Genomic DNA, 10,223 nt, shown 5'->3' on the forward strand with positions numbered 1-10,223 from the left:
TTCTATTTTTATAAGGGCACCAATTCCATCATGAAGACACCATCCACATTACCTCATCTAAATCTATCTCCCAAAGACCTCATCTACAAATACTATAACATTGCAGGTTAGGGTTTCAAGATAAGAGTTTTGAGGGAGACAGAGGCATTCATTCCCTAATAAAAATATTCTAGATTATTATGTGAAAAAGGAAAGAAATTCCATCTTATAGGACTTTTTACCAAATATTAGATTGGTGCAATGGAGAAGGAAATGGCAACCCACTCCAGTACTCTTGCCTGGGAAATCCCATGGATGGAGGAGCCTGGTAGGCTGCCGTCTATGGGGTCACACAGAGTCGGACGCGACTGAAGAGACTTAGCAGCAGCAGCAGGTTGGTGCAAACATAACTGCAGTTCCAGACCGTTAATTTTAAATCATTATAAGTAGGATCAAACAAATCTTTATTAATCAGAATATGAACCATTGCAATCAACACAATTTTGCCAATGAGAAGTGTTTACTCCTGTAGCATAAACATTTGTGCTTTGGGATTCAGTGGACTCTTAGAAAGCATTTTCAGCCTCTTGTTGCTCATGGAAGTGTTTCACTGCAAAAAGTTGTTGAGATGCTTAAAAAAATGGTAGTCACTTGGCAAGAGGTCAGGTGAATATGGCAGATGAGGCAAAAACATTGTAGCCCAATTCGTTCAACTTTTAAAGTGTTGGTTGTGCAATTGTCCTGGTGAAGAATTGGACCTTCTGTTGACCAGTGGTGACTGCAGGCATTGCAGTTTTCAGGGTATCTCATTGATTTGCTGAACATACTTCTCAGATACAATGGTTTCTCTGGAATTCAGAAAGCTGTAGTGGATCAGACTGGCAGCAAATCACCAAACAATGACCATGACCTTTTCTGGTGCAGTTTGGCTTTGGGAAGTGCTTTTGAGCTCCTTCTCAGTCCAAGCACTGAGCTAACTAGTCATCGCCATTTTTTGTATAAAATCCACTTTTTTGGCACATCACAATCCCAGAGGATTCTCTGTTCCTTGTTGCATAGAGTAAGAGAAGATGACATTTCAAAATGACAATTTTTTCGATTTTCAGTGAGCTCATGAGCCATCCACTTATCGAGCTTTTTCACCTTTCCAATTTGCTTCAAATGCCATATGACCATAGAATGGTTGATGTTGAGTTCTTCAGCGACTTCTCATGTAGTTGTGAGAGGATCAGCTTCAATGATCCTCTCAATTGGTCGTACTCAACTTCCAATGACTGTCCACTGTGCTTCTCATCCTGAAGGCTCTCATCTCCTTTGCAAAACTTTTTGAACCACCACTGCACTGTATTTTCCTTAGCAGTTCCTGGGTCAAATGTATGTTGATGCTGTGAGTTGTCTTGGCTGTTTTAAGACCCATTTTGAACTCAGATAAGAAAATCACTCAAATTTGCTTTTTGTCTAACATAATTTTCTTGGCCTAAAATAAGTATAAAATAAATAGCAAGTAATGTTATTAGGAAGGAAACATAAAGTAAGAAATGTGCATTAAAGTGATGTATAACATAACCACACATATTAAGGATGTATTCCAATATCAAATGGCAAATTTCAACAATCCAAAAATCACAATTACTTTTGCACTAATCTAATATGTATCTTCCACACTTGTTGAATAGAGATTCAAAAGGAGAGATAGTTTTAACAATGGCAGGAGCAGTAATTAAGATTTATGAATCTTTTCTGAGTGCTAGGTCTATGTTAAACACTATGCTGCTGCTGCTAAATCGCTTCAGTCGTGTCCAACTCTGTGCGACTCCATAGACGGCAGCCCACCAGGCTCCCCCGTCCCCGGGATTCTCCAGGCAAGAACACTGGAGTGGGTTGCCATTGCCTTCCCCAATGCATGACAGTGAAAAGTGAAAGTGAAGTCGCTCAGTCGTGTCTGATTCTCAGCGACCCCATGGATTGCAGCCTACCTACCAGGCTCCTCCATCCATGGGATTTTCCAGGCAAGAGTACTGGAGTGGGGTGCCATTGCCTTCTCCACTATACATTCATTATTTTATTTAATTATCACAACAATCCAATATTGTTATTCATGTTCTAATTTTATAGGTGGGAAAATAGAAACAAAAAAGTAGCATGCCCAATCACTTGACTAATAAAATAGAGAATAACAGAAGGGCTTTATTTTTGTGTGTGTATAAAAATACCTTATTTCATTGTTCATATGTTCTCATTTATTTAAATAATGTATTGTGAACACTTACTGAAATGTACAAATACTTTAAAACACTTAAACATTACTATTCTGCTTAAAGTGTTTGTTTAACTGTTGAGTTTCGTGGCAGAAACTTTGGCTATTTACCAAAGTAACAGAAAAAAAAAAAAAAACAAACACCTCATCTGAGTGTAAAAATTGTTATGGCTTTTGGCATATACTTCTTTTCACCTGATTTATTAGCCCTTAAAAACATGCAAAATTAAATATGTGCTACTGACACCTCTGTAAAGATTATGGTTAATTTATTTTATAATTACATCTCAGGCATTTTTATGAGAGTTGGATGACTATAAATCTGATGTGGGATATAGATCTTTCACTCATTCAATTTGATTATGGTCAGGAGGTTCTGAGCCATTCAAAGAACAGTTTTTCCCTGCTTAGTTTACTAAGGCAATATTTATACATAGTTATCCACAATTTGAAGAGTTTTTGAACGGAAATGCCAAAGCTTACTTCTCTTTCACAGTGTATTTACAGGCTTCAAAAATAAATAAAGTTGTTAAGAAGTTATTTTCAACAATCATATTTCATTTATTCATTCAAAGAAAGAAAAACTTGCTTAAGGCCATAACTTCTAAAGCTATTTTTGTGATAGACTAATACACTCTAATAGACTTAAAGCACTCTGCTAGATGGCAAATATAAATTGTTGTAAGATAGTAGAAAATATACTTTTTACTTTTTTTTTTTACTTTTTAAAAACTTTTTACTTTTTATATGCACACATACATGACTCCTACTTGAGTCATGTAGTTAAGACTGAATTTCTTATGTTTGAAAGTTGACAATACATATTAAATTCATACTGCAAGCCAGAAAACACATTTCCACATCTCTCATACTCTCTGTGACCATTTGAAATATAATAGAGATGGGGAATGTGATAAAAAGATAAGTTGGGAATATATAACTATTTTCTTCAAGAAAAAGCAATTGTCCATATTAGGAGAAGACTAGAAGTTCCTCCTCTTCATGCATCGCAGCCTTGTGGTGAAAGGGCTTGTACAACTCAATGAAGCTATGAGCTATGCTGTGTAAGGCCACCCAGGACAGATGGGTCACAGAGAAGAGTTCTTACAAAACATGGCCCACTGAAGGAGGAAATGGCAACCCATTCCAGTATTTTTGCTGCAAGAACCCCATGAACAGTATGAAAGGGCAAAAATATAAAACATCTGAATACGAGCTCCCCAGGTCAAAAGGTGTCCAATATGCTACTGGGGAAGAACAGAGGGTCATTACTAATAGTTCCAGAAAGAATAAAGTGGCTGGTCCAAAGAGGAAACAACACTGAGGTGTGGATGTGTCTGGTGGTGAAAGTAACGTCCAGTGCTGTGAAGAACAATATTGCATAGGAGCCTTGAATGTTAGGTCCATGAATCAAGGTAAATTGGATGTGGTCAAGCAGGAGATGGCAAGAGTGAACATTGACATCTTAGGAATCAGTGAACTAAAATAAAATGGGAATGGGTAAATTTAATTCAGATGACCATTATGTCTACTACTGTGGGCAAGAATCCCTTAGAAGAAATGGAGTAGCCACCATAGACAACAAACGAGTTTGACATCCAGTACTTGGGTATGACCTCAAAATCGACAGAATGATCTTGGTTTGTTTCCAAGGCAAATCATTCAACATCACAGCAATCCAAGTCTATGCCCCAACAACTAATGCTGAAGAAGCTGAATGAAGTTGATTGGTTCTATGAAGATCTACAACACCTTCCAAAATTCACACCAAAAAAGTATGTCCTTTTCATCATAGCAGAATGGAATACAAAAATAGGAAGTTAAGAGATATCCCTCAGATATGCAGATGACACCACCTTTATGGAAGAAAGTGAAGAGGAACTAAAAAGCCTCTTCATGAAAGTGAAAGTGGAGAGTGAAAAAGTTGGCTTAAAGCTCAACATTCAGAAAACAAAGTTCATGGCATCCAGTCCCACCACTTCATGGGAAATAGATGGGGAAACAGTGGAAACAGTGTCAGACTTTATTTTTTGGGGCTCCAAAATCACTGCAGATGGTGACTGCAGCCATGAAATTAAAAGACACTTAATCCTTGGAAGGAAAGTTATGACCAACCTAGATAGCATATTCAAAAGCAGAGACATTACTTTGCCAACAAAGGTCCGTCTAGTCAAGGCTCTGGTTTTTCCTGCGGCCGTGTATGGATGTGAGAGTTGGACTGTGAAGAAGGCTGAGCGCTGAAGAATTGATGCTTTTGAACTGTGGTGTTGGAGAAGACTCTTGAGAGTCCCTTGGACTGCAAGGAGATCCAACCAGTCCATTCTGAAGGAGATCAGCCCTGGGATTTCTTTGGAGGGAATGATGCTAAAGCTGAAACTCCAGTACTTTGGCCACCTCATGTGAAGAGTTGACTCATTGGAAAAGACTCTGATGCTGGGAGGGATTGAGGGCAGGAGGAGAAGGGAACAACAGAGGATGAGATGGCTGGATGGCATCACTGATTTGATGGACGTGAGTCTGAGTGAAGTCCTGGAGTTGGTAATGGACAGGGAGGCCTGGCGTGCTGCGATTCATGGGGTTGCAAAGAGCCGGACATGACTGAGCAACTGAACTGAACTGAACTGAACTGAAGAGATACCCAGAATAATAGGCAAGTTTGGCTTTGTACATGCTGAGTACAAAATGAAGCAGGACAAAGGCTAACATAGTAAAGGCAGAGACATCACTTTTGTTGACAAAAGTCTGTAGTGTCAAAGCTGTGGTTTTTTCCAGAAGTCATGTATGGATGTGATAGTTGGACCACAAAGAAGGCTGAACACTAAACAATGGATACTTTCAAACTGTGGTGCTGGAGAAGACTCTTGTGAGTTCTTTGGACAGCAAGGAGATCAAGCCAGTCAATCCTTAAAGAAATCAACATTGAGTATTCATTGGAAGGACCAATGCTGTAGCTGAAGTTCTGTCCTTTGGCCACCACTTCCAATGAAGAGCTGACTCATTGGAAAAGATCTTGATGCTGGGAAAGATTGAATGCAAAAGGAGAAAGAGGTAGCAGAAGATGAGATGATTAGATCGCATCACCAACTCTATGGACATTAATTTGAGCAAACTCCAGGAGACAGTGGAATACAGGGAAGCCTGGCGTGCTGCAGTCCATGGGATCACAAAGAGTTGGACACAACTTAATGATGGAAAAACAAAAAATAAAACGAGCCCCTACTCTAATTCCATTTCTGATATTAAGTACTTTCCTAATCTTAAACAGATTGCTTGGTCCCCTGAAGTGTGTGTTAAATGAATGGTAGACCTGTAAGGAAGCTAGGGGAAACACTGCCCGAAGTTTTACCACATTGTCAGCACCCAAACTTCATTGTTTCTTAAATGAAGTCATTCTCTTTGGTTGGAAAATTTCAGTTGCAAGAGATGTCCTTACCTTAAGGACAAGTCATCATTGCATGGCAGTAGTTTGAGGTTTGATTTGAGGTTAGATCTTGACAACAATGTTTTTTTCTACTTGTGTTTAACATACACACTTAATTTCCAAGTTAAATACCTTTTTTATCTTATTCATTCTTTTTGGACAGACTTGTTTATCACAACCTTAAAAAAAATTAACATCCAGAATCTCAAATCCTGTATGACTTGAACAGAGCAAGAGCAAGATATATCCTGATACGGTGACTACTCTTCTGACTGGGGCTTCCCAGGTGGTGCTAGTGGTAATGAATCCACATGCCAGTGCAGGAGATTCAAGAGTTGGGTTTAATCCTTGGGTCAGGAAGATCACCTGGAGTAGGGAATGGAAACCTGTTCCAGTATTCTTGCCATGAATTCCACGAACAGAGGAGCCTGGTGGGCTACAGTTCATACAGTTGCAGAGTGGACACAACTGAGAGACTGAGCATGTCTTCTGATGCAGCTAAACTCACATTATGGAGGGTTGTTTTGTTTTAATAACCATAATACTCCAATGTATCATATTGAACATGCAAGCTGCTAAATTCCTACATCTTTTAATACATACATTGCTAAATTGCAAGACTGTTACCCTGTCCTTTCATAGCCAAATCTTAACTCAGAATCCAGGAGTCAACTTTTTCCCGGTATTAAACATTATCATCACTACTTCAGTATAAGGCTGTTTTGAAAGTAGACCTTTGTTGTGCTGAATGTTATATGTTGTTCATAATATTACGTCATCATAGCTCTTACAAGTCAGTGTCCTATTCACATCATTGGTAGAGATTTTTCAATTGTCAAATTAGAGGATTAGCCTTTATATAGGATACACTTTCTCTCTCTCATATACACAGATACATTTCACATACACTTTAGATATACTTTGGATAGTAGTTTAACCAGATCAAAATCAAATTATTAATACTTTTATTATCATGGTTAAATGCCTTGATGAAATCAGTATTCAGCATATCTGTGATCTTGCATCAATGATTAGTGTACCAATTGTATCAGAAAATGAAGTTCAGTCTTAGTATTAAATAGTTCATTTTTGAAGAGCCCTCAAACAATTTGCTAAATAATCTACTCCATTACATGTGTCATTCTGGAGCAGAGTTCTCAGTCTAGGCTACACATTAGAATCACCTGGGAATCTGGGGTGAATGCCGATACCCAGGCCCCACCCAGATCAACTGAATCTGCAGCTCTGCTAGGGGACCCTGAGAATGGGTCAATTTATAAAAAATCCGCAGGTGCTTCTGGTAGTTTTTATGGCACGCCTACCTCAAGCAAGACATAATACTCAGTTGTTCAAGTTGACTTTAGCTGAACTTCATTTCATGTGATACACTGACTTAAATCATTATTAATTGAATAATTATATGATGTTAATTAAATGATGTCAAATCATTCCCTTTTCAATTATAAACTTATAATCATCAAGAAGGATGCCTCAGTTTGGTAATAGAATTTATTAATGTGTTTCAGTAACACAAATATTCCCTTTAATAAAACAAAGGATCATGATGTAGCATTTTGGCAGGCAGGAGCATCTAGAAAGAATTTTAAAACATGGGTTTGAGTTCATTATATTCATCATGACATTTCTATTAGTAGTAAGGGATATATATGGTTTCCATTTATAGAAGTAATCAAAACATTCTTTTTAAAAACAAATCCTATTGGGGCTTCCCTTGTAGCTCAGTGGTGAAGTATCCACCTGCCAATGCAGGAGTCGCAAGTTCGATCCCTGATCTGAGATGATCTCACATGCTGTGCAGTAACTAAGCCCATGCACCACACCTACTGAGCCTGTGCTCTACAGACCAGGAGCCACAACTGCTGGAGCCCATGAGCCCTAGAACACGTGCCCCACAATAGAAGCCACAACAATGAGACACCTCAGCACTGCAACTAGAGAGTAGCCCCCACTTGCCACAATTAGAGAAAAGCCTGCACAGCAACAAAGACCTAGCACAGTCAGAAATAAATAAAGTACAGTTATATTTTTAAAAAACAACAAATCCTAATATTGATGGTATGCAGAAATGATCATGACAAAGTTATGAAATGGACTAAGAGTGAGGAAATAGTAGTTTAAACTTTTTAGAATCTACTCAATTACCTATTCTTTTAGAAATGTTACAATGATATTTTTCATCTCTTCTCTCTTTAGGATTTCTCAAAATTGCACTCTGAATATTTTCTAAGTACTACTTAGTAAACTTGTAAGTCATTCACCATGCAGGGCTGGAGACAAGTCTTTTGAAAAGATCCTGGTTCTTGCTTAGCAGCTTATGTTCTGTGTTGGTTTACAATGTCTTTGGTCATCAGATTTTAGCTCCACAAATCTAATATTGATTCTGTGTTGTCCCAACTCAATGAGCTTCTTAATCATGTTTGAATTTTTTCTTTTTTTTTTTTGCCATTGTTAAATAAAAGTGGAAATCGCATAATTCTACTTTGTCTTCTGTATCTTTCTTATCTTGCAAGTTTGTGCTTTCTTGTGTTCACTCTAGCACTGAATGTAAAAGTTCTCTGGTACTTTTTAGTATTATTTTTAAAATTTACTATATTTTAGAATTTAGGATACTATAGGGCTATGCCACTATTTTAAATAGGATTGCTTAAATATATCACGTATTTTTTTTTCTGTTTTAGTTTTAGGTTTTTTTAAAAATTTTTTTCATACAGTCTATTAAATTAAAGGAAATTTCAGATCTTAAATCTTATCTTGGAGATCATTCTAGCAAGTATTCTTAATTTATAGATTAAGAAAATGAGAGCACAGGATCTACTAATTAAAAAGCAAGCTATATGCCCCAGAGGAAAGTGAAAAAGTTGGCCTAAAGCTCAACATTCAGAAAACAAAGATCATGGCATCCGGTCCCATCCCTTCATGGCAAGTAGATGGAGAAACAGTGGAAACAGTGGCAGACTTTATTTTTTGGGCTCCAAAATCACTGCAGATTGTGACTGCAGCCACGAAATTAAAAGATGCTCACAGACTGGTTCCAAATAGGAAAAGGAGTATGCCAAGGCTGTATATTGTCACTCTGCTTATTTAACTTATATGCAGAGTACATCATGAGAAACACTGGGCTGGAGGAAGCACAAGCTGGAATCAAGATTGCCGGGAGAAATATCAATAACGTCAGATATTCAGATGACACCACCCTTATGGCAGAAAGTGAAGAGGAACTAAAGAGCCTCTTGATGAAAGTGAAAGTGGAGAGTGAAAAAGTTGGTTTAAAGCTCAACATTCAGAAAACAAAGATCATGGCATCCGGTTCCATCACTCTATGGCAATAAGATGGGGAAACAGTGGAAACAGTGGCTTACTTTATTTTGTGGGGCTCCAAAATCACTGCAGATGGTAATTGCAGCCAAGAAATTAAAAGGAGCTTATTCCTTGGAAGGAAAGTTATGACCAACCTGCTGCTGCTGCTGCTGCTAAGTCGCTTCAGTCCTTCGTCCATGGGGTTTTCCAGGCAAGAGCACAGGAGTCGGGTGCCATCACCTTCTCCGATGACCAACCTAGATAGCATATTAAAAAGCAGAGACATTACTTTGCCAACAAAGGTCCGTCTAGTCAAGGCTATGGTTTTTCAGTAGTCATGTATGGATGTGAGAGTTGGACTATAAAGAAAGCTGAGCACCGAAGAATTGATACTTGTGAACTGTGGTGTTGGAGAAGACTCTTGAGAGTCCCTTGGACTGCAAGGAGATCCAACCAGTCCAACCTAAAGGAAATCAATCATATGTGTTCATTGGAAAGACTGATGTTGAAGCTGAAACTCCAATACTTTGGCCTCCTAATAAGAAGAACTGACTCATTTGAAAAGACCCTGATGCTGGGAAAGCTGAGGGCATGAGGAGAAGGGGATGACAGAGGATGAGATGATTTGACGGCATCACCAACTCAATGGGCATGAGTTTGAGTAGGCTCTGAGAGTTGATGATGGACAGGGAGGCCTGGCGTGCTGTGGTTCATGGGTTCGCAAAGAGTTGGACATGACTGTGTAACTAAACTGAACTGATATGCCCCACACTATGACAAGCATTACTAAGTGCTTTGTTATTGCACCTAATATCCAAAAAGAGAAAAGATAAAAAAATCAAAAAGCTAAGAGGTAGATATTTGCCGGAGTCTAGCTCCAGCAGCCAGGGAATCAGCCTGAAGGGGTGAGCGGTGTCAGCAGATGATGATGTAGCCTCTGACTCATAGTCCGGAACAACATGTTTGTTTCAAGCTTCAGGTTCTCTTTTATACTTTGACAAAAGCATTAGGTCAGAGGTTTTTAGTTTCCCCCACCCAGATTTACTGTACTTAACTTGTGATTACATTGTAACTCATGCTACATTCCTCAGTTTATTTCTTATCTTTCTAAATCCTGTTTGCCCCTAGCATCTTAAGACCACTATCTCCTAAAAAGGCTTCTAGCTATTCTTAATTATTCCTAAACCCTAAACTCAGCAATCTTCTTTAGCCATAAATATTTCCCTCACAAACAGGTCTCAGATAACA

At 38.5% G+C, this 10,223-nt stretch overlaps 1 long non-coding RNA gene across 1 annotated transcript; it reads right to left on the minus strand.

Annotated features, from left to right (window-relative positions):
* Positions 1–449: 449 nt before the first annotated feature.
* On the minus strand, positions 450–9,897 carry LOC129644920 (uncharacterized). Its single transcript, XR_008711056.1, has 3 exons — positions 9,783–9,897; positions 9,131–9,232; positions 450–1,456 (listed from the first exon to the last, which is right to left on the minus strand). It is a non-coding gene; the product is annotated as an uncharacterized LOC129644920 (long non-coding RNA).
* Positions 9,898–10,223: the final 326 nt, after the last annotated feature.

Source organism: Bubalus kerabau, chromosome 2, assembly GCF_029407905.1.
Source record: "Bubalus kerabau isolate K-KA32 ecotype Philippines breed swamp buffalo chromosome 2, PCC_UOA_SB_1v2, whole genome shotgun sequence".
NCBI lineage: Eukaryota > Metazoa > Chordata > Mammalia > Artiodactyla > Bovidae > Bubalus > Bubalus kerabau.